This window comes from Falco rusticolus, chromosome 6 (genome assembly GCF_015220075.1).
Source record: "Falco rusticolus isolate bFalRus1 chromosome 6, bFalRus1.pri, whole genome shotgun sequence".
In the NCBI taxonomy this organism is placed as follows: Eukaryota; Metazoa; Chordata; class Aves; order Falconiformes; family Falconidae; genus Falco; species Falco rusticolus.
This window is the reverse complement of record NC_051192.1, coordinates 34531800-34557692: the sequence shown is the minus strand read 5'-3', so window position 1 is coordinate 34557692 and position 25893 is coordinate 34531800.

The following is a 25893-nucleotide window of genomic DNA, read 5'->3' as shown; positions in this document are numbered from 1 at the left end:
ACTAACTCTCTTAACGCCCAGTAAGTCAACATACTTAAAATGCACAGAGAACTTTCATTCTTGCTTGATTGTTGGTCTCTTAATTTGTCATTAAGCATATTTTTCACTAGGCTATAGTGGTTTCCAAAGTTGGTCTCTCCTGCTCTCTTGCTTGAAGATTTTCTTTTGTGCATAGATGTGGAAATGTGTTTGGTCAGAGAGCATGAACTGCAGCCCACCTGACAGGACCCATAGACCTCCTTGCCTGGGAGGTTTGGATCGCTCTATAGCCCGTGGTTAACACATTTATCTGAGAAACTGAAACAACCTTCAGGTTCCTGCTTCAGCCCAGGCAGACAACTGATCTGTACGTTGCGTGCTGTCCCCAGTGATTACCCTCATCACAGTACCATCAGCTCGCAGATGTAGTAAAGAGGGAAACAGCACATCTCTGCTTTCTCTGACATAGTGAAGGGCTTGGTTCCCAGGTCCTTACCATTGTGCAGGATTTCTAGCTGGGAAAAATGCTCATCTCTGTGAAAGAAGGAAAGAGTAAGTCCTATTTCTGTCTTTGAGATTTCCTTCCAGTTAAGTTTTGTGACTGTACAGCGAGCCAAGGCATCTTAGAGCTGCTGCTTTCCCCAGGTTACAGCCATGTTACCGTTACTGCAGGCACCCCCCAAGCACCGCTCACACTGTGCTCCTCGAGTCCCTCTGCGAGTGGGGCTCTCAATCTCTTCAATTCTCTGCTGTGTTAGAAGTCACTGAAAATTATAGGCTTCAGATTTCTTCAGGAAGTTATGAAATGTTTTGGATGTCATGTTGCTCATCATAGGCAAAACCTTTGGGACTCAAAACAGAGTAGCAATAAAAAAGATGTTTTACGCTCCATGTTCTCTAATAAAAAAAGAGGTAATATCTGCTTTGGAATTAAGGTTTCAGAGAAGTAACCTGAGATGCTTCAGGGAAGAAATACAGATAGAGACATGTTGCTCGTTGGTAAGGTCCAATTTAAGCCGCAAGAGCAGTCTCACCACCGCAACAATTCCCAACACGAATGAGCTTCTTGACAGAGGATGGGTGAGGCCACAAGAATCACCATCTGCTGTCTCTCCACAAGGCAGTTTACAAACCCTTTTGGGAGTCCTAGACTCCTTGAAGGCACACGACACTCCTCCTGACCTGGGGAAAGCCTCAGTGGAATATATTTGAGTCAAGACTGGCCTAGATTTCTCTCTGGTGCTTTCACTGTATGATTTTGTCTCAAATGGAGTTCATGGGAGAATGAGCTATACTCCTTCTCCCTTCTGTCTGAGATAATATCCAGGCCTATTTCCTTTAGCAAATAACTTCACAGAGGGAGCTCAACTTCCTTGTTTTCCAGATTAACTCAGGTTAATTAATAACAAATTCTTAGTCATTAAACTGAGGATAATTCCTTAGGGAAAAATCCCCTTTTGTTTCATCTCATTCTTTTATCATCGTCCAAAGAGAATTTCCGTTTCGTAATGACAAACTCCAAATAATTCTCTTTCAATTAAAATCAAAAAATCTTACCATACATATTTTCATACATTTGCCATTCCTGCAAAACTCTGCAGGTACCACCCCCCACCTCCCCCCGCCTCCCTCAAACAGCCCCAACCCCAACAAATGGTGAAATCTACTTCTTTCACCTCCCCCTTCTCTCCTTACACAGACTGAGGACTATTCGTATCTGACATGTCAGCACAGGCTATGAATCAGGTGTTCAGAGATCTGAATCTAGATTTTGTATTCAGAGGCAACTCATTAGGGGAACCAGGGCATTCAGTTTCAAAACATACATTTTTCCCTACAGTACTTTTGGAGGATCACAATCAGGGAATACTTATGGAGTACCTCAAGTGAGTTAAAGTGTCCCAAGTTGCTTATTTGTGATCTCAGTTCAATAGATTTAGTGACAATTTGGCAGTGACTGACAATCTAGGTATTTAACCTGTCTAGACAGAGCATGGCGAAGGTCATGTTAATCAGCAAGGTAAATGGTGAATTTGATGCACTATAGGGGCTGCAAATATGTTATTGACTAAAAGATGCCAGCCTTAGTTTATTTTAAATTACTCCAGTTCCAGGAACCTCCAGCAACAGGGATATGGCTGTACATAGATAGGTATGTGTGTTTGTAGAGGAGGATCAGAAACATTGCGTTAAAGCAGGCTGTCTCCTACTACAGTGTACCTTAATGCTCAGGAGCATATAAAACAGAGCCCTGTTCCTAATGGCTTTATCCACAAAAAAAAACCCCAAAAAACAACAAACAAACAAAAAAATCTAATCACTTTGTGTTGATTGCTTGCTCCAGACACCAAAACTCCCTCTAAAAAGAAGCAATTAAAGTTTTCGATTTTTGTGTTTCCTGTCAAGGCACCAAGGGAGGAGGTGAACTGTCTCAAAGCTTGTTACATAGGAAGTGAGGCAATTCACAGGGCAGAATACTTTGTACCTCCTAGCAGCTCTATCTTTCCTTGTTTAAAACTGCCTTGTTTGCAAAAGGGCTACGCATGGGTGTACATGAAAGCAGCCAAAGCTGCTGTTCACAAGGTTCCCTAAATACATTAACCTTGTCTTGGAATGGGGCAGGGATTTAGTTTAATGGTTACAGCAGGGGCAATGAGATTCTTGAATTGAACTGTAGCTTACATCAATATTTAACTTTGAGGAAGGCTAGAATTCAAAGAGCTATTGCTTTTTTCCCCTTGGTTTAATTGGTATCATCCTCCTCTCCCAAGATATTTGAAGGTTGTAAAGAGAAATATTTAGATCCCTCTTTCCATATTCATTGAATATACTGATATTATATTTTATTAAAGAATCTCAAATAGCTTACAACCCACTCTTAATAACCCTATGCATTACAAGCTTCTGTTTCCTCAAGCTACAGACAAATCCTATTACAGGGAGTAGATTAAACTGGGCCTTGACAGATCTTTGCAATTCACTGACAAAAAAGGACAAGTTGTCTTACTAATAAGACGACATCATGATCACACTAATATGCATCTCAGTGCTCTCAGATGCAAAAACTTTTATGCACACATCCTCCAGCAGGCACATTACCCAAATAACACTGAAGCAATTTTCTTTTAACAATAAGCTAAACTATCTGGTAGAAAGAATTAGTTCAGATTCACATTGTGCGAACGAGCCATCAGTCAACAACTGCATGCTTGATCATGCCCTCTGGCTCCACATCCACAAGGGACCTAGCTCATCCAGATTTGCTTCTGCCACTGTGAATTATGTGTATGCTTTTGTGTACAAACACGAGCCTGGAACAGAGGGCAGAGCCAGGGCTGAAGGCAGAGAGCACAAAGGAGCATTTTGTTCGACTTTCTCTTAGGCTTCACAGTGTAGCAGACGATGGACCTCGAGTTATGAATGCAAGGGAAAAGGATCACAGTGCATAGAAAAACAGTTGTATCCCTTTAAAATGCCCTGAGCTCTCTAATCATCCCAAATACACAGCCATATTTTTAATCAAAAGAAACTAGCCTGAGTGGTCAGGTGCTTGTAATCAGATTTTAAAAGGGGCCATGTGATTTTTTCACATTATTTTGATGAGTGAAAGGATAAAGGAAACTGGTGGCACCACCAACAGAGTAGCAGACCAGCATTCAAGACTACAGCCTGAGAAGAATATGCCCTCCAGCAGCAGCCATGTTATCCAGGATTTCCCACTCTTGGAGAACACCCATGATGATTAGTAATCCTAGATTCCTTGGATACTGCTGCAGAAAAGTTTATAAAACCATCAACAGCATGTACTGAACTGGGAAACTGGAACTCTTACTGTTTCCCCAAAGACAGATTTATCAACAGACTTGCTAAAAAATACCTGAAAATTATTCTTGCTCTGTTTCTTGGTAAAGGTAGCTTACAACAAAACCTTAAATGTTATGCTGTCCAAGAGAAAGTAACAGAATAGATCAATCACAAGTGGTTGCCTGGAAGAGGGAATTTAAAATCTTGCCCAGGCTTGTTTAAGTACAGTCTTAAGATGGATGTTCTTCAAGGAGAAATGTGACCACAAGGCTAACCGTGGTTAGACACTGCTGCACAGCCTGCATGGGAAAGAAAGGGTCTTAGACAGCAAACGTGACCATGGTTCATGGGTATCTTGAATGGTTGCAATAGATTACTTCAGCTTTATACCAGACAAAACTGGCACTGTCCCTTTCGTTCACATAGAGATCTGTTCCTAGAGAAAACATGAAGAGATAAGCACAGTACTGGATATTATTTGTGTATTTTTTATGTACTCAACCTACAGTATACTTGCCAAAATAGATCCATGATGCCACTAAAGAAATGTAGAACCCAGTAGCTATTGCATGTGACCTAAACTCTTCAGAGTGTTTGGTACAGACATGCAATATCTGCATATTCTCCCAAATACTATTTTGATACTAATAAACTGTTGTCCACAAAAATGTTATAATGCATTTCTCAGCTTTGTAAGCAGACCATGCATATTTTCCAGTAACCTTTAAGCACATTTAAGTTTTTGTATTGTTTTATATTAAAGGTTGTGTTTATCTCCAAGGATTTGGTGACACCACCATCCAGCAAAGCACAGAAGTAATAAAGCACTAGTTTTCTGTGATCTGTCAGTTATAGTCATGCAGTATAGAGGGATCAACTAGTATGTTTCTGATAGTTTGTAAAATAGCTTATTCACTGTAAATAGTTATTCACTGTGTTTCACAAACTCTCAGAAACCAGACAAAGCACAGCAAGGTCACTGCATGTTTGTCCAGTGTTTGTAAATAACATCTTCTGAGATACTACGTCAGACTTTCTTCATGTCGCTGTCAACTCTATAAGGCATAAAAATCACACAGATGGAGTTATGTCAGTCAGGGATTATGGCTTGATGGAAATCAAAGACCCAGCAATGAACTTTCTCCATCGGTATAAGCCCCTTCCTTTGGAGAGATTAGAGACGTTATAGGTCTCAGGTACTATTTCCCTGGAGCCCACAGGATGGTAGTGAAACCTCCAATTTCCAGACAGTCTGAATATGCAGCTGAAAGAAGAATCTCCTCCTTAATGACCAACAGCAAGTGTAAAAGTGTCTATTAATCTATCTACTGCTGTGTCTTTATTTTTGTAGTTACAAAATGGTACAGCAGTCATAACACTCTTTCTTTACATGCTACAGTGTAGACTGTGCAATAAAGACAGAATAGACTGCCTCAGGATAAATACGTTTTGACAGAGAAAAAAGAATTTTTTTAAAAATCAACATATATAAAATTAACCTTTTACCATGTTCAGCAGTTAGGGCTCAGTCTCCACACAGGAGTATAGATCAATTTTTTCTGTTCCTTTTGATAGCTATTTGTTTTGCCATTGCAACAGACTGGCAGAAAAATGGTCACGCTCAGGTGCTAGTTCAATAAAATTTGGGGCAGATATATAAAATCTGAGACATATATATGCAGCAGCATAGGATCCTGTTGCCAGATCCATTTAGTTGTATTCCAGTTCATCATGTTTTGTCAAGTATAATTTTGTTTACTAATTAAAAGTGATAATATTTTAGATTAGTTATTCTCCTCCTGATGCTCATCATACCAGTGTAGCACTGACTAGAGTTTTGTCCAATGTTTTTTTGTCCATGATCTTTCTGTACATTTTTTTTTTTTGATAAAACATAGTAGGACAAAAAAAGAATGCATAAAAAGTCAGGAATTCAAAGTTATGGTTCCCATGGCAACATTAAGTCCCTCATGTTGCGTTGTACATGCACTAAAAATAAACATGTAATGAAGTACCATATTTTGTATGTCAAGGGGAGCAAGTGACTGCGACTTTAATTTTACTTGCCCGAGTTTCATAGTTTTAAGTTCTCAGCCCCAATATTGCAGGAATGTGGTTTTACACTGACAGAGATGTAACGCCCAGCATCTATTTACAGCAAGTACATACAGTCTGCCGGATGGGCAGCACTGATTTACACCAGCTGAGCTTGGGGCCATCTGTGTGTATACATTTGGGGGTGCACTGAGTCTGTGGAGGGGTGGGAACAGCATGTTCCTGTGTGCTGCACAGACATGCTGGGGGGTTCCCTTACAGCTTCAGCAGTGCCAGAAAGAGGGGGCAGGGGCACCACAGACCTTACCCAACCTGTTATTGGCGTCTCATCACAAATACCAGCAGGAACAGCAACAAACTGATATGCCATCCTGCTTTTCTCTACAATTTGCAGACCATTCCTTGGCAATTTGAACATTTTTCTATACGGAAAAGTATTTTTTTAAAAAAAATTCCATGTAAATCGAAAGCTAAAGTGACTGGGAGTGCAAAATAAGGAACAGCAGCACAAGCAAAGAGCTCCCTTTCATATTAGGAAATGAAGTATTTTGTAAATACTTCTGTTCTTCAAAGGAATGTAAATGCAATCAAGAACTTGTAGGTGCAGATAAATCTGCTTCTAAGCTATTTTTCCCCTCCAGAGAATGTGAAAACCAGAACTCAAAGTACATAAGCAGTTCCAAAATTTCTTTGATATGAAGGTCTCCTCAAAACCAACTGGGCAACTGGTGTTCAGTCACTAAGACATTTCCTTTTACCTCCAGACCTGTTTGTACGTGATTGGTGTCCTTCGTCCTAGACCATCTCATCTTCGAAGGAGGGATTATTTTCTCCTGCACTGAGCATGCAGCATGAAACACCACATGGCTGTAACTCATGATCAGGCTGCAATACTACTAATGCATCCCACAAGCCACAATAATACAGTTTTGTTCGACCTGTAGTTACTAAATTAATAATATCCCCTACATAGCTCAATTTAAAACAAATGGATATCTGATGGGTAACTGTGGCATGAGATGAGTTTAGCTAAAAAACAAATAACTCTTTGGGTTTGAGGATGGTTTTTGGTTGGTTGGTTTGTTTCAAATGATCCTAAAAACCAGCATTCAAAGAAAGACATACAAATATGCATGGCGTAAATGCTTGCAGTAAGGATCACAGGCAACAGGCAGAAAAACTGGTTATGTTTGATTCTGGAAGAGGACAGAGGCAATAGCTCTATTACTGCACCTTTTCCTGCATTTTGGAAGGAGAAAATCCAGATGTACCTCTAACTTCCCTAATACTTACATAATGAAATTAGTTTAATGTAATGACTGTGTCTTAAAAATATGATTTCAGTCCTACAGGGTAAAAAGTTTCTGAAACATTTTCATATGAATGGTATGATGTTTGTATGTTTAGTAAGTTGTGATTTACTAAATACTGTAATGTGTGAAATTTAAATGCAGGAAATCCTTTGCTCTGAGTCATCAGAAAAGAGAACTGACTTTGGAGTCACCCATCAGTGGGTGCTTGTGCTAATGATGGTGGGAGATCCTCTCTCAGAATGTGTTGAGGTGGCACACCTGTGAAACAATACATTTCAACAGAAAAAAAGTAATGTTGAAATGCTGTGACCAGCTCAATTGAAGAACCATGACATCCACTTCTACGGTAATTCTAAAACTACTCCTTATACGGTAATCCTTATCATAAAAACTTGAATTCTGGAAAGTTCATGACTTTTCACAATCTTTGTCATTTAATTTATTTAACTTAAGTTTATTATCCCTTCCATGAAACCACAGAATTCTCTGATCAGTTTTATATGACAGTAAAAATTGAGCGAGGACAGGAATGCCAGGAGCATATGTCTATGTCATCTAAACCTATGGGGTCAAAAATTTCATTTGTTTCATGGAAAGCACACACCAAATACTTAGTGCAGTGTCACTCTATATAGCGAACTTTACTGATACATCTGAGGTCTTACTGATGATTGGCATAAGTTTTCAGAAAAAATAATGCTAGAACTGGCCCCTCTGGAGTGCATACCTCAGGTGAACTAAGATGTAGAAACATATTTTTCTTTTTCCAAAGAGAAAACTGTAATGGCAGCTGGATGGCAGAGCTGTTTCATACAGATGTTATTGAAGGCAGGGTTTGCATCCTAGCTGCAAATCAACATATGGTATACTGACTACAATTTTATTTTTTGATCTTTACTGCTACTGACTAATGTTATTTAATACTGGCTATTGCAAGACTGAAAGAGGAACAAACCAGAAAGTATTCCACCACCACAACTACCGTGTAAGACACAGATATACATTCACTTTCAAATGGTTGAATTATTTTAAGACACCTCCTGGCACCCTACAGAGCTGGTGCCATGGATCAAGGGGACATGCCTCACCTGCTTCCCTGCAAACTGGGTCTGCTTCAGGTGACTATGAGATAAGACTTACCTGAATGCCTTTGGACTGCAGTGAAGTAGAGAATGCAGTTATTTTCTGTTAGTGTTTGGCAGTGGGTAGCGAGAAGTGGTGTTATCTTTCTGCTCCAGTTAGGTATGTCCTGACAGAGGTCCATGCAAGCAGCCACTTAAGCAGAGTAAAACTCAAAAAACACGAGAATGTTTTGTGTTTATCTGTCAGATTTTTTTAACTGTATGACCTCTATCAGGCTAACTGTAGGTGTAAATGCAGTGTAATTAAATGCATTTTAACACTTCTCACTTAATACTTTTACATCCTCTAGAACAAGGATATCACCAGTTGGAGGGATGGAGGGAAAATGAACACAAAAGCCTATGCAGTCAGGATGTTTCTGTCAGTTAAGGCAGTGCAAACACTTGACACAGAGACAGGTTTCTGACAGGACTAATCAGTCTGAACTTGGCTTGCAATTCCCTTGATTAACCATAGACAAAATGACATCTTAACAAACTCTTTGCACAGTTCTTTGGAAGGGCAATTCTCCATCCAGTGCTCCCCCACCACTACAGCATACACATCAGCTATAGGGCATTCCCGCTGTCCCTGTGTCCTGTTCTGCTCTTAAGTACTCTGTCACAACAGGTCTTTTCAATCTTTTGACTTCCTGGTTATTCCACATGAAATTCTCCAGGCCTTTCCCCTTGGAAATTATCTCATTTGTCTCTTCTTTGCACCCAGGCCCTCAGTCCTTACTGGCCATCCAGCTCCACAGCAGAAAAAGAGTGAAAAGCCACAGGTTGACACTCTGCCCTCATCTTGCTGCAGCCTTCCCAACTTCTGCTGTTTGCTGCCATTTCATTTTCTTCCATCCCTCTGGAAAATCTGGTAAGCTTTTTTTGTTTCTTCCAGCTCTCATTTTTTTATGGCGTCCTATCTATTCAGATAGAACATCCTTTAGAAGACTCTTGCAAACATCTCAGTCTCTTACTCCCAAGTTCCTTACAATTCCTAGTAAGAAAATGTGTGCATTAGAGCATATACTTATCAATTCACTGATGCCTGTGCACTTTTAATTCTTTTGTACATTTAATTCTTTCTTTCTGTATATCTAACCGTCTCTTTTCTCTGTAGTTCTTAAGGAATATCTCATTTTTTATGAGATCTGTACCAAGGACTACTTATTCTAGTTCAGATCAGCTGATGCTTGCTAATTACTTAAGGGTAAGTGATCATGTAAGAAACACTTGGAAAGAGGCAGAGATGAACTACTGGACCCCAAACGAATATTTCAGAATATTATAATTAAGCAATGTACATTTGTGACATATCAATCCTAGTAATTATGTAAGTGCCAAAGTTAGATCCTTTTACATAAAAAGGACTAATACAAATGTTACACGTTTTTCATTTCAAAATAGTTGAGGAAATACATGTTCTTTGCACCACATACAAAGAATGAGAAACCTCTAAAGGAAGAGATAAGTGGCAGAATCAAAGTTTCTGTATTGAGGATTAGCTGCTGTTACAGAGATTCAGACTGGAGTAATAAGGTCATTAATGCTATCTTTCTTCAGTTTCTATGCTTTGTGGGTTCGTGTTTTCATACAGATTTGCACAGTAGCCAGGACCAGTGGGTGCTTCTACAAAACAGTTTACTATTCATAATGGATACCTGAGGGGAGGGCAATGTAGAGAGAAGAAATTATAAACAACTCATGCATCTAATATGTTGACTATTAATTAACATGAGTGATTCATACAGTGCTATATCCAGACAGAAAACCAGGCTGAAAGATGAAGGGGCAATTTAGAAAAAGACTCTGACTTGCACAGTTATCAGCTGCAGTATCTGAGACCTCAAATAATGGACTAATTACAGCCCATCTGAAAGGTGTCAGGGCCTTATCCTCTATGGGAAGTATTAATGGAAAATTACTTCATTTTCAAAACCAATAAACCCATCTGCAGGTTCCATATCAGCTCCTGCCAGACATATATCTTTTTACACATGGGTGGTCTGTCACATAATGATTGACTCAATCTTGACAGGAAAAGGGATAGAAAAATTATCATTTTGTGCAGATATGACCACTTCTAACTTTGCCAGGTGAGGCAGTCAGGATTGCCCAACACCAACCTAATTACAGAAGATAATATTTTCTTCAGTTCTTCCATTTTTATAAGCACCAGTTGACACATCTACCCTCCCTGTGTTAACTAATCCCCTCTCAGATTATGACTTCTCCCATATTTTGTCCATTGGGACCCACCATATAGGTAACACTTTTATTCAGTAGTACTAAATGCTACTGAGTATTCCTTTGCATAGCAAAGCAGTGCTGAGTAGCACTTTGCTACACAAATGCAGCTATTTGTAGCTTAAGGTACTTGTCATTGTAAGCAAGTACATCACATTTCTGCCCTTTTACTAAGGTGATATGTATGATCAAAGACAAATGAAATACTGTTCTGCCAGGATACTAGCACCCTGGATTATAAGCAGAAATAGTGATGCACAGGTGGTTTGAATACAAAGATGTGAGCAAGCTTAAAAATAAAAATAAAAATAATATATATATATTTGCCCAGGATTAGCATGTTAAAAACAGTTACCAAGGCTGACAGTCCCTAGGACCTTGGGATGCAATCCAATTCTGAAGTGAGTCACTAGGGTATTCAAATATCCTCAGACAATAAGTTGATCGCATTCTCCTGCCCTCCCACAAAGGCTGGCCATTCACCATTTGATCAAGGCATTCGATACAGTGGTGTAGCTGGTCACACAAATTATGACTAAACTTGCTCAACCTTGATTCTGTTGTGAAGGAATTCATGCCTTGTGAATACAGAATTCATTGGAAACCCAAAGCAGGAGGTGCTGCTACCCTGAACGGCTCCAATGCTTAGTCACGTGTATTTATTTACAAAACAGATGCTTTCCAAAAGGAAGGTACAAGAAGGAATACAACTAGTTACCAGATCAGTCTCTAGGCTATGTTTTAAAATACCTTTCAGTGCACCTGAATGTCACTGAAGCTGGAAAAAAAATAATAAATCAACGACTACAGCCTCACTTGAATAGTAAAGAGCCGTCAGATGTGGAAACTGAATATTCAGTAACTACTAAGCAGAAACAGTAAGTCTCTCAGTGTGGGACGTTTTTTTGTTTGTGTTAATTATACTAATTAGAATTAGAACTTCCACCACTCCAATTTCGTGCAGCTGTGTGGTGCTAGCTATTGTTAGCACTCATGGAAAATACTCCAACAGAGGGCACCAAGAAAATTACGAACACCCACACAATCCTGTCACATTGGAAAGACTGCAGACAGCATAACTAATAAAGTTATTGTGCTATTTTGAAAGAATAATAGCATGTTTGAAGAGACCATATTAACCCTGTTGTAAAGTATTGATTGCACTCTGTAGTAAAGGAAATGAAACAACAAAGACATAGTGTTTTAATTCTTTTCCTGTTTGCTCTTGCTAGTTTTACTCTGTTTCAATTTACACCTATGTTTGAGAATACAGAAAATGTATCACCTATGGTTCACAAAGACAGTTTTATTTTCATAGACACTCTTTCAGCAGCTTGATGTTCTTGAGATTGTACTGCTTGCTATTCAAGCAATCGGTTGTGAATATGAAAGAAATTCCCATGTAAAACTGCTTGAATCTTGTTTGTCAGGTTTATTTCTGTGTTAAAAAAAATAATTGACAAAAATGTCAAATGATGGCACCTGACTGGCTCCGGATATTTCAGTTTAAACATGTCACCAAAAAAAGGTATAGTTATCATTTCAGTCTCTAAGGAAATGCTTTAATTCCATACCAGTGCATTACAAACAAGCAAAACAAGTAGTGTGTCTTTGTTAACAATTTGCTGTTGTTTTGAAAGCACATCTGTGTGTGTACATCTAACAATACAATGCCACTGTATAAAGCTGTTCTAGATGAGGCTGAGGCAAATATTTACTAAGATTTTAAGATTTAACATTTTCACAGCATTTAAAGTACTCCTAAATAATCCAAAAAAGTCCACTCACGAAAGTAATCGGTCTCAGTTAGTTCTACTAGATTAGTTGAAACTTGATTAAAGCTGTCTTCTTATTCTGTGCTAAACTGTAAGTTTAAAGGCAAGAGGACAGCTGAATTAGTAGAGAATGATGGACATTTCAAGCATCATCTTTTATACACACCAATACATAAAAATCAGTTATCACTCTTTTCTATTGTAAATGAACATAATTTGTAATCATTCTCTAAGGTGATCTAGTATATATAAAATCACTTCACCTTTTTTTTTTTTTTCTCAAATACTGCTTTTAAGAGCATGAATCCTGTAACTGCATTTCCTTCCTTTTCTATGAGAGTATCTGTAAAGACATTTGGCATCTCATCGGCAAAAACAGCAGATGGAGAAAGGCCTTCCTACGTGCTCTGTCAAGGGAATTGCAAGTTTAGGTGGGGTTTTAATAGACATCAAGGATTTAGTGACATGCCAAAAATTGCATGCCTTTACTGTACCTATTATTTGTGCCTTTCTCTTTTAATAGAAATGAAAACAATTACTGTGCAGAAAAGGTTTAGCTTCTCTTTGGGAGTATCATACCATATGGTATGGGGGATGTATAGCTGACAATATGAGGTACATACACTTCAGATGATGCTAGTTGAACTAAATTTATGTTGCAAATTGTAACTGAACTGATAGAGAAGTTTACAAATAGCAAAAAGCTTCATATGCTAATAGCAATTAAAAAAAGACATAAAAATACTTGTTACTGACTTTGACTTTATATAAAAATGGCCTTGGGGACCAAAGAACATTTCAGCAGACAACTAAGCACTGTAATGATAAGAATGAAAATCAACAGTTTTTCCACATAACAGTACTGTTATCACATGATAGCACATGAAATGGCAAACAGAGCAAATATTTTTCTCAGTTACTGAGAAAAGAGATTTTCCTGGTAGGATGTGATGTTAATAGATGAGGCATGAAGATATTTATACTGGGCATTCACGTAGGAAAAAAATTTTGGTAGGAGAACAAACTCATAGTCTGTGTCTTGCATAGTTCTCAGGGAACCATTAAGAAAAGCTGTATCTGATGAGTTAAATCCTCAGCAAAACCAAAAAATAAACCCCCAGCTATCCTGAATTTGCACTTTTTGTGAGTAACTAAATGTGCTCCCAGAAAGCTCCTTAATATTCTCAAAATCCTGGAGTACATGAAAGCAGTGTCAAAATTCTCTGTCAGGCATATATGTGAAATGTCTGGGCTTGCACAGATTCTAGAGCTGGATGAAAAGATTTTGTAAAGGTCCTTCGACAGCCCAAACTATTTCAATCTTTCATGGTATGAGTTCCCTCCTTGTCTTGGAGGACAGAGGGAATGGTCATCATGCTCTAGAATTCAGTGTGGAAATACAGAAATAACAGCTCAGCATTAGGTAGACCTTCATTGAAACGGAGAGAATATTCACATCCTTGCAGCAAACGTTATTTGTAGAACATGGGAAAAAAAGAAAAAAAAAAGGTTGACATAAGATTTGGGGACTTTGGGAACAGAAGAGCATTGAAATATTAGTTACGGTGTTATAAAAGCACAGGGGAGTTGTACCAAGAACACTGCAGCTGCAGCAAGATCGCTTGAATCAGGTTTCAGACAGCTCAGTATCTGGGTGCACAGGGGAGAAACATGAGCTATTAATTGCAATATTAATCATATACTGCCACCGTAGCAGTGCAAGGTAGCACTTCACTGCGTGATCACAAAGACCAAATGTCCCCTCAGTAATTTCTGCATCTGCTGAATTCCTTGCACCAGGCCTCTACAGAACCTTATTTTCACGAGGGGAAAAAAAAAGTTAAAAAAGTGTATTTCACTTGGGCTGCCTGAGCAGATCCCTGACCAAAATTCATTACAGTCACATAATGTTAAATTCACTTTCTGAGTACTAAACACTGGGCGCAGGACATGAAGAAAGACCCTGAGGATTTTCTTTGGTCACCTTTCCTCTGCGTGTTTTTTCCACATTGACTTTTTTTTCTCTTTGATCATAAAAGTATTCCTGCCCCAATCTCATCCTCTCTCTCACCAACACCTGCTGTCTTGAGACAGCCGTATGCCCAGCCAATGTGCTCCTTTTCCTATCCCCACCACAGAATGCTGGTTTAATTTTGGCTTCCTTGAAACAGGAATGTGCCAAGAAACCAATCATTAACAATATCCCCTCATTTACATCTCCAGTGTACCACTTCCCAAAATGGTACTAAAGCATTTTACAACCTATAATCCTCCTAGTCTGCATCTGTGAAAATCTCTTCCAGTAATCAGTGTGCAAATAACCGCCCATTCACTATGTTATTCACTGTCACATGCTCAGGATGCTCCCCTAGCTATGCTGTCTGAACTCACTGAATTTTATAGTCACGCAAGAAGAGTCGTAAAAACCTCATGGCGTATCCCCATCAGTTTCAAAGAGGCACCAAAGCACTGGAATGAATATGATCAGCCCCATATATCATCAGCTAAGATCCCTTTCCCCAGTCAAACAAATGCAAAATATAACCTCTTTTTCTTTCAAGCAAGGAGCATTCAGAGTAGCTGGAAGGCTCAGATGATTGGAAACAAGACATTAAGGCATTTATCTATGAAACACAGTTCAAATTCAGACCAGTTCAGTCTTAAATGAAAGTCACTACCATGTGATGACTGCTCAATGGAAGCCGATGTTCTCAGATGTCCAGATCACAGAAACTGCCATCACAATGGTGGGTAGCATTGGCAAAGACAAAGGACTGTATAGCCTGTATAACTAAAATAACCCCTAGTGTCCTGAATATTTCCCTGGCCACGTACATCGGGGCTGAAATACATTGGCAGGGTAGCTCATGGAAAGTTGCATTTTTAGTAGTTGAGCTGTATCTGTACTGGGGATAAACAGAGGGCTTTCAGTCTCCCAGGGCTGTCAATCTGTCATCTTACACACACACAGAGAACAGGTTTTGCCTTTTAAAAGAAAGAACACTGTGAACAGAAACTCATCATTAATCAAGGCTTATTTCTCCCTGTGATAAAAAAAAAAAAAAAAAAAAAAAAGCAGAGTCAAGTCACCATCTCCACATTTGGAACTCTATTCCACTTCACAAGCTGTGGATAAAGAATATAAAGTAGAATCCAAAAGTTTGTCCTTAGAGAAAGGAAAAAAACACACTTCGGTCTCTGTGTGGGATATGCTGGTCTGTGGAAGTTGAATAAACTGGTACAATATACAGTGCTATGTATGACTCACAGTGCTGGATGGAAGAGCATTGTATGCTATCCATCAAACATTTGCTTCAAGACAATCCTTAAAACTTTGAACACAGCAGGATGAGAAGATCACAAACCTCTCTGGAATCCATGCATGCTGCTAGGCACTCTACCTGCCTTGTAGCAACCATGGTTATGAAAACGCCTTCATGTGCTAACCTGAAATAAATTAATGAGACGACTTATAATTTATGACTGGATTGGTAGGCTTCAACTTTGTGATCCCAAAGACTTGCTGGAGTACTCTTTGTTAGCATAAGCCAATCGAATAACCTATCTTCTCCCGGTGTTAGAAATGCAGATTTCCTTGTAAATCAGGGATGACTCAAATCCCTGACAGCTGAATGATTAAAGAATCACAGAAAAAATAATTTTAACTTAAATGCTTGCTTACAATATATTTTTAATAATTTTATTACTGACAACCCCCTCTGAGATTTATAGTATATAGATAAAATAATAATCAGTATAGCCAAAAGTAAAAATTAATTTAGGGAGTTATTGTCAAGAACAATTTTCAGAACTTAAAGCTTGACACATTTTCAAAATTAAGTTGCTTAGTCATTGAAATCCATTGCGAGGCAAAGTGTTGAGTAAAGACTTAGACTCTTCAAAAATAAAGACTGAATGAATTTTCAGACCTTTGATTTAGTTCAGCACAAGTGTGGTCACTTTACAGATGGTATTGTTGGATGAGACTTACTGACCATGTTATACAGAAAGCCAACAAACGATCCCTTCTAGTAGCCTTAAAAGCAAAATCTTGACATCTCATCAATTTTTATGGGTACTTTGTATTTTTATCAGTTTGAGTGTTTTGGTATACATTTTTCTCTTCCAAATGGTTTGAAAACACCCTCAGAATGTAGGTGGGTGGGTGGGGGAGGGTAAATATGAGATCTAACCCAATCTAGCAAGCCGTTATCATCAGGCATGATGAATGAGCCTCTGATTTCAGTGGGACTATTCACAGTACCACGTGGAAAGCCAGTGTTGCTGGACAGGGCTCTCATTGATTATATAAAGGAAACAACCAAATAACTAGACCTGAAGTGCTTATAAATGCATCATGTGAGCACACCGAAAAATCAGGGGAACACATACTCTTTAATCTCTCAGGTACAATAATTTGTAGATTGTAACTTGTAACCTCAAGTGTAAAAATGTAGGCAGCAGTGAGAATTTAAGCAGACTATACTCCTTATTAAATGAAATATTTAGCAATTTAGAATTAACAATTCTAATCATAAATGCCAGGCAACCACTTTTGAACTGCTACCATAGCTAATTACTCCAGTGGGAAAGGAAACAGGAGAAAGGGCATTTCAGCTGTGCAAGGACAGATTCTCTCTGAACTATATTTTGTCCAAATAAAACTTGTAGTTAGATGGACTTTGTGGGAATCTTAACCCTTTATTTGTAGGAACTGCAGGGTTTCTGATAATTGTTGTCTTTTTCTTCCTGCTGAATAAACTAGCGATTTTCTGCAAGACTAGCATCATTTATATTTACAGTTTTCTTCTTTTACTTCATCATTGTCTATCATCTCCTCTGGGAAAATGATTTAATGATATTGTTGTTTTAGTGCTGTTATTGCCAGTGCTGTCATTATAGTGGTGCCACGTAGTCAGCAGTCCTTAAGTGCTGGCACTCAGGTGGGCACTGTAAGAGGAGTAAAAAGGTAGCCACTGCCTCTCATTTGGACACCAAAAATTAGACAAACCTGCCAAATTATTATGAACAGGACCTAAAATGTATTTTGGGATTTCCTGGAGACAAAAATCTTTCCTGGAGATCAAAGGCTCTGCAGAGGGATCTGGGCAGGCTGGACTGATGGGCTGAGGCCCGTTGTGCGAGGTTCAACAAGGAGAAGTGCCGGGTCCTGCACTTGGGTCACAACAACCCCACGCAGCGCTACAGGCTTGGGGAAGAACTGGCTGGAAAGCTGCCTGGTGGAAAAGGACCTGGGGGTGCTGGTCAACAGCCGGCTGAGTATGAGCCAGCAGTGTGCCCAGGTGGACAAGAAGGCCAGCAGCACCCTGGCTTGTGTCAGAACCAGTGTGGCCAGCAGGACTGGGGAAGGGATCGTCCCCCTGTACCCAGCACCGGTGAAGCTGCCCCTCAGATACTGTGTTCAGTTTTGGGCCTCTCACTGCAAGACAGACATTGAGGTGCTGGAATGTGTTGAGAGAAGGGCGACAAAGCTGGTGAAGGGTCTGGAGCACAAGTGTTAAGAGGAACAGCTGAGGGAACTGGGGTTGTTTATCCTGGAGAGGAGTTGGCTCAGGGAAGACTTTATTGCTCTCTACAACTACATGAAAGGAGATTGTAGGCAGATGGAGGTAGGTCTCCTCCCAAATTAACAAGTGACAGGACAAGAGGAAATGGCCTCAAGTTTTACCAAGGGAGATTTAGATTGGATGTTAGGAAAAATTTCTTCATTGAAAGGGTGGTCAAGTGTTGGAACAGGCTGCCCAGGGAGGTGGTGAAATCATCATCCCTGGAAGTGTTCAAAAAATGCATAGATGTGGTGCTTAGGGACATGGTTTAGTGATGGACATGGCAGTCCTGGGTTAATGGTTGGACTTGATGATCTCAAAGATCTTTTCCAACCTAAAAGATTCTATGATTCTATCTTGCTGACTTAGAAAGACTCGAGATCAGGTCCAGTAGAAGTTATGATGATACAGTTTTTTGGGATCAGATTAATTCTTAAACATCTCGTTGAGGGTCTGAGCCTAGAAGAGAACCCTGCCCTTCTTCTCTGGAGGATGAGCAGCCAAGAGGGGAGAGGAATAGACTAGAATGTGGAGAAAAACAGGCTCAGCTCCCACAGATTCCCTCAGGTCTCCGGGGTGGTTTTGATTTAGGATGATAATAAGCTACCCAAACACAAGCTCAAGGTGAAAAATGGCCAGCCCTTTAGACAGGAACACCACTTTGAAAACTGTATCCATACTACTACTGCTATCAGTACTACAAAGATGTAGGGTTCCTGTTTGTGTCTGAAATCCCCCTATCCAGAAGAGATGGCAGTTCAAGAGCAGCACGGGGTAATGCAGAGTGCAACAATAAAATGTATCAATCCAGTTGTTTAACCTGGAGAAACTACCTTCTGGGAGGTTAAAGGAAGATCCATAAATATATTTCAATCTGCAAGCAAATATTGCTGAGAAGCTGAGGACTGTGATTTGATTGAGGGAAGTGACATCTGGAAGGAGTTAGGCAAAACAAAGGATGTGGGCTTATACACAGCACATAAGAGGATGGTGGTGTGGTACAATTTATTTTTCACAGCTGGTGAAGGTTGGCATTGCATTTGCCATAAGTATTTTTGAACTGTTCTTCTGTCCCCTAATCTGTCATCATTGAGATAAAATGGACAGTAATATGGCTCAGCTGAGTAAGCGATAGCCATGATAATAAAGAATCAGCCCAGTACAGACAGAAAAAAAGCAGCCAAGTTCATTACAAAAGCTGCCTGATTATTCTACATAAAATGTAAAGACATTTTTCTTGGACCTGCATTAAAATGAAAAGAATTTCAGAAGCCAGTGGAGATATATTTTTAAAATGAAAAAGAACAATCAGGCCAGGTAAAACATTTTTCTCACATAAATGTCTGTGTGAACCTTTTTTTCAGGAAACAACAAATTCTATAACAAGCTTCCAGGTAAACCCCACTAATTCTGCTCTACAAAGTTTTTACTTTCCAACACTCTCCAGACTCTAATTAAAATTATTATTAAATGTATTTACAGTATCCTGTCTCAGATAGCATTGTCTTTTGCAGTGCTCTTTTCTCTAACTTTTATGATTTGCTCCTATAAACTTATCCTAGAGAAAGACAAAATATTCGAGGTATTACACAACTGTCATGGTTTAACCTCAGCCGGCAGCGAGCACCGCCCAGCCTCTCACTCGCTCCCCCTGCGGTGGGATGGGGGACAGAATCGAAGGAGTAAAAGTGAGGAAACTCGTGGGCTGAGATAAAGACAGTTTAATAGGTAAAGCCAAAGCCGTGCACGCAAGCAAAGCAAAAGAAGCAATTGATTCACCACTTCCCATGGGCAGGCAGGTGTTCAGCCATCCCCAGGAAGGCAGGGCTCCGTCATGTGTAACGGTTACTTGGGAAGGCAAAAGGCTGTAACTCTAAATGTGTCCCACTTCCTTCTTCTTCCCCCAGATTTATATGCTGAGCATGACATCATAGGGTACGGAATATCCCTTTGGCCGGTCGGGGTCAGCTGTCCCGGCTGTGTCCCCTCCCCACCTCTTGTGCACCCCCAGCCTCCTCGCTGGCGGGGTGGGGTGAGGAGCAGAAAAGCCCTTGGCCCTGCGTAAGCGCTGCCCAGCAACAGCTAAAACATCCCTGTGTTATCAGCACTGTTTTCAGCACAAATCCAAAACATAGCCCCATACCAGCTACTATGAAGAAAATTAACTTCAAATCCTGCCAAACCCAGCACAACTTAAAGAACATATAAGAAATGCAAGTTTTAAATTTAGAACTAAAAAAAGGGGAAAAAAAGAACAGAATAACTTTACACATGGCTCCAACATCCTGACATACAGTAATTCAGAGTGAGTCACTTGCCATCCAGCAAAGACAGAGTATGGTAATTCAGCTGCCGGTAAACTCTCCGGGCAGAAGTTAACCTACTTTGGATAAGATATATACACATCTATTCTTGGAGTAAGTAGCCTTTTCCATTTTAGTAACTTATTTTAAAAACTGGGAATTGAAAAGAATACTTCAGCTCTGAGATGAAGGAATGTAAAAGTGGAAACATAGGGCTTTATGGAAGATATCAGAAAGTCACACTGAAATCTTGGAGTTAAAGTACACAGAACTGAGGCAGTAATATTCTAAGAGTAACCAGAAAATAGCTGTTGGACCCCAGAGACAAAGTCTTTATGAGTTCGTAAGATTTATCTGATGAGACTTTACACTTTGGAAGAGAAGTTTAGTAGCAGCTTATGAAAGACTGTTCTAATAGAGAAAGCTTTTGTGGAATGACATGAGCAATCACTATACCAGACGTCAGTTATGACTTGTGAGTCTGCTGAGTGTGTATTAATGTGGCTTGATTAATTTCCCTCGGGGACAAAATGTGCCTAGGACAAGATGGCACCCATGAATTTTTAGCAATTGTTTCTGCAAAAGTATCTTCAGAGCGTTAACAGTTCCTCAGTTTTATATGAGATCAAGAAATAATTCAATATCTATTCCTCTTTCTTTGAGAGGTCATATATCCCTACCCCAGCCAAGAAATTATGGTAGGCTGAAGAAGAGAGAGCTTTGTTTAGTGTCTTTCCCTGCCCTGTTGCAGGTCATGCCAGAAAATCTCTGCCAGATGTGACCTTTCCTTTTCAGGTGGGCTGTCACTGATCAGCAGTGTAGCCACAGGTATGAAGTGCACATAACAGGCCCCCAGTTTTGCTTTCAGTTAGTAGCCAGTGAAATTGCAAAAATAAATGTGAGTATAGTGCTGGACTTGAAATGTCTTTAATCACATTCTCATTCCCTTGAGTATAGACGGATTGATTGCAGATTCCAATTTTCATTCCAGGCTATCATTAAAATTTGTGAAGGTAAGGCTGAATCATGTACTGGGCTTCTTGAGCTTCTTTTTCTTATTCAAATCATAGCCATCTCTTGGTTAACAGCAAGAACCTGAATATATTCCTTTTTAATGGATAAATGTGCCGGAGGAATGGGTAATGTTTTTTATATTGTCACTTAACTTGTGCTTGTTTATGCTTAGGGTTGTTTTCTTTAGATCATTTTATATTCAGGCAGACTCCTCAGCTACCCGCATATGTATCAATTTCCAATTAACAAGAAGAGGTGGAAACATGTAAGAATTCGGGTCTCATAAAAGTTTTGAATACACCACTGTAATACCAACAATTATTACAGGGAGAGTAATTGCTCTCCTCCAAGCCAAGCCTAGCTTTCTTTAATTTCAGTAACAGGTTTTGCAGTAATCTATATTGGACATTTATGCCTGGATAAACCAAACAAAGTCACTACCAATCCCAGCAGACCTGCTAAACACTACAGAGCTCTACGTTACTTAAAAGTAGTTTTTGATTTATAAGCTTTATTTATTTCACTTCAAGGTTTTCTCAAACAGGTCTTCTTTCAGATAAGAGTTCAGCAATGCCTGGTATTGAGGACTTAATGGTAATCTCAAGAACGTTACTTCCATTAAGGGAGGGAAGACTGAATTCTCAATTTATTCTACTTCTAAATAATTAATTTGCCTCCAAGGCCCCTTAATAAACTGATCACTGGATGCAGCACAACTGGATGTAACAGCACCGTGAAAGGTCTTGAGGCTATGGACAACTTGCATGTCATTACTCTCCCTAGATGAATCACACCAGTCAAATGAACTTGTTGAATTTTTTGTCGGTAATGGGGCCAGGGGTTTGACATTTACAAATGCATTTCTGATGTCTGTTTTGTATTAGATGTCTCCTCTGTGACCTCCAAATCACTTAAACCTTGTAAAAAAAATTCTAGGAAAGAGATATTTAAGTGTTTCCAGGCCTACGACTTGACAATGTTCACAAACTGCATGCTCTTTAAAGGTTCTCAAGAGGAAATTACCCAGCTCGGCATTTCTTTTTATGTAAAAAATATCGCCATGTTGCTAGTGCCAATGACAACATGCTAAGACTGGGTAAAAGCTGGATGAAAACTACAATGTGTTTTTGCATCACATTGGTTTTACTTTCAGTTTCTTTCTTTAATCCATTAGCATTTTACGAACATTCCACTCACTGAATTTTGAATGTGCATTTACCCAATTAAGCCACAAATATATGCAGATTTACCTAATATGGGAACAGAAGCAAAACATTGTGATTTATCTACTGATTAGCCAACTATTTAGCCCCAAAAGCCCCTGCTAAAATGATCTCTTTAGATGGCTGATCTATATGTTATCCTTTTATATTAATTTTTCTATCAGTCTCTAGTTTTCACTGCATCAGATTAACACTGGCAAGACCTCATCCAACTCAACTGTTCTCTACTGCCGGATCTCTTGGTCTGCTCTACTTCAGTGGCAATGCGTGCCCAGAGGTCATGTGTCCATTTTTCTCCCATTTTCTTATAAATCTTTGAAGAACAGCCTTTGGATGAATCTTTGGAACAGCCTTTCAGAGCTGTTCCAAAATCTGAAGGAACACCTTCAACTGAGTTCAAGATCAGCTTTAGTGTTGTGGACTTTAAAGCTCTACATGCTTTCAAACCATTGCAAGCAGCAGGTACAGGTACAACAATCTAAAAAGAATTGGCTAATCAGTACAGAAATGCAATGTACCTCTGCAAGTCCTTAGAAACTTCTTAGGTCTTGTTGGCATCTTCCCCAATGGCACAAAATCATGTTTCCTCCCATGCTTCATTCATTCATGATGCATTCATAATCACTGATATGCTGTGCTTCACCTATAAGCTGCCTCCTACAGATCAGCTCTCGATGTCCCTTGCTTTAGCCAAATAGTGTCATACAGAACCAGACTCTATTAAAATAGAGACTTTTACAGAACATTTTCTTTGATGTTTAGACAAATTGAGAGACCTTTTTTTTTTTTTCTGGGCTGGACCCTGACATAAGGAATGCACACTACAATGTAATTTTGAAGGGATGGAATTCAGTAAAACAATTTATTTCAGAATAAGACCATGCCTCAGTCCTTCTTGAAGGCTATTCGCATGCTAGATTTCAGTTGTTAACTCTTTTGTCTGCTCAAAGGAAAAATAAGACAGGATTTGGTCAATAATAGGGAATGAGCTCTTTTTTAAAAAATCAATGGCTCTTTTATCAAAACTGCAGAAATGACAAACAGACCAAAGTAATACCCCATCTCTGGGTAAAGAATGGAAAATTCTAGCCTGAAGGGTGGACACTGTCGAGAATGGTGGTCAAGTGAGAACAGGAGGCTCAGGATGGGAAACGCCACACAGCTCTCTGTAATCACACACCTGCCACCAGCTCTGATGACAAGGGGGCTGGAGAATGTGAGCAAGAGCTGCGAAGGTGCCCCTGGGGACCAACAGTCACAGGACAGTTCCCCTGTTGCGTGCCTTCTTCCCACCATATACCACAAGTAGCTGGGTGAATGTGGGGTGCTCCTTTTTGGAAGCTATAACCCTAGTCCACCTCACGATATGCAGCAGTGAATCCCCGTCCTTTTTAGACCCTCTACCTGCCCCACATTTGCATCAGACAAGCAGCTGTATGAGGTGGGACTGTTCAAAGGCATCAGTAAGACTCTCATCATTGTCTCCTTCTTTCCAGTCCATGTGCAGATGGTTTGTTACAACAAGAGCATTGGCTGCTGGTTCTCTCTGGAATTAGTATGGTCTAAAAAAGCCTCTGTGAGCACTAGACAGTAAAACAATATGTTTAATTGAATTTTACATGGCATTTTACTGAGGTATTTTTTTCAGAAGTCAAAACACAATGCAGACCCTGCCGTGGGCATTATTGGATAACACCAAGAAAACCTGAGTCAATACAATGCTCAATTTTGTCTAGGATCTCCAACCTTGAAGAGCCAGATCTTCAAGGCCTTGGATCTTGCTAAGGCTCATAAAATAAGCGAGCAGATTTTTACAAAGGAAGCAAAAGTACAGAGCAGTGGAAAGTTGGATGGGAGAAGCAGGACAATAAGAATCCTTGACTATCTGATCTTTTGGCTAGAAAAATATCATTTAAATCTCTCAAAATCCCTTTGTGCTCTAGCAGAATGGTTAAAAGTTCCTGAAAAAAAAGAGGGAAGAGGGAAATATTTTTGCTGGTTAGGAATATGTATTTCACTATAACATATTTTACATACTATTTAAACCCACGGGAAAATACCATGTTAGAAATGAATTATATCATACAGCACTGAAATATTGCTAATTTAAGATATTTTACTGTGAGATGATATATTATGCTAGACATCTGTCAGTCATTATGAACAAAATTAAATGATAGCCTGTGTTTAAAAATATGTTATGAAGGGCTTGGCAACATCCAAAAGTATAATGGGAAAGTTTTAAAAGGGAATGCAAAAAGGGTAGAGGCACCTAGCAGAGTTTCAGAACCAAATTTTCTTGAATTTGACAGAGATTTATTTGACACTTTGAGGTTTTAATTATCAGGATAAAGACACTACCTTAAGTTCCAAATACCCCTTGGACTGCAGGGAAAGATGACATTACCATGGGGTCTCTCCATCTTGTTGCTGTTAAATATGGCTTGCATTTAGCATACATATTGTTAGCTCAGACAGTTTTTAAAAGATGTACGAGAGGTAATATAAATATGCTTTGCTCTTAATTGAAAATGCAAAAGACTGTAAAACATTCAGAGCTCTGAAAATGTAAAAGCTGGAACAAAAATAAATCCATTCATGTCACGTATCATAAAAATGATCTCAAACCTGATGTGTAAGTTTAAGTATTTGTCAGGCTGCCAAGTATGGTAGAACATATAGAGTGAACTACACTTAAGAGTCCAACAGACACATACCTGAAGGAAAAGTGGGGTCACGTGCGCATCTCGCCTATACCTCTCAAGCCTGAAGTTTCCAGTCCAGAAAAGAACAGCAATCAAAATCCTCTTTGTTGCTTTTTTTAAATAGGAATGTGAATAATGGGAAAGGATGAAATCCCAGGAGACTCTCAGTGGAAGATACAGAAACTGTCTGGGTTGCCTGTGCATCAGCGGGACCCATCACCTCGCAGCAGTGCAATGGAGCAGCGACCTGATGCTGCACATCCGCCACCACCTGACAACCTCTCACACTCTGGACGTGGCAATCTGTAGTGGCGGCCACTGTGAGACTGCCGGGGAGGTTAAGGGGAAGCAGGCATTAGTCCTCCTCCCCCTTGCCCTCCCAAACCATTCACAAGTTATCTGGCTTGAAGTCGTTTTTACAGTGTTAGTTCTATAGCTCCCAGCACGAAGGACAGCATCAGATACCCGTGTACTCCCCCACCCCAACACCAAGATGACTTGGTATGGCTTTTTCATTAAAACTTTCCACATAACGACAGAAATTACGATATAGCCTAACACATCAGAAGCTGGGCCAGCACACAGCTTTAGTTCACCTTGCTCGGAAGGATTTCCCTTGTTTACTTGGACCCAGTACGTGGCCCATCCTTCCTGAAACACCAGGTGTCACGAGATCCGCCTCGCACAGCTCCCATCCTTCTCCACGTTCAAACAAAGAGCCAGTGTTCACTGAAGCACATCGCTTTATAGTTCACAGTACGCATGCAAGTTGGTTTTCAACCATTCC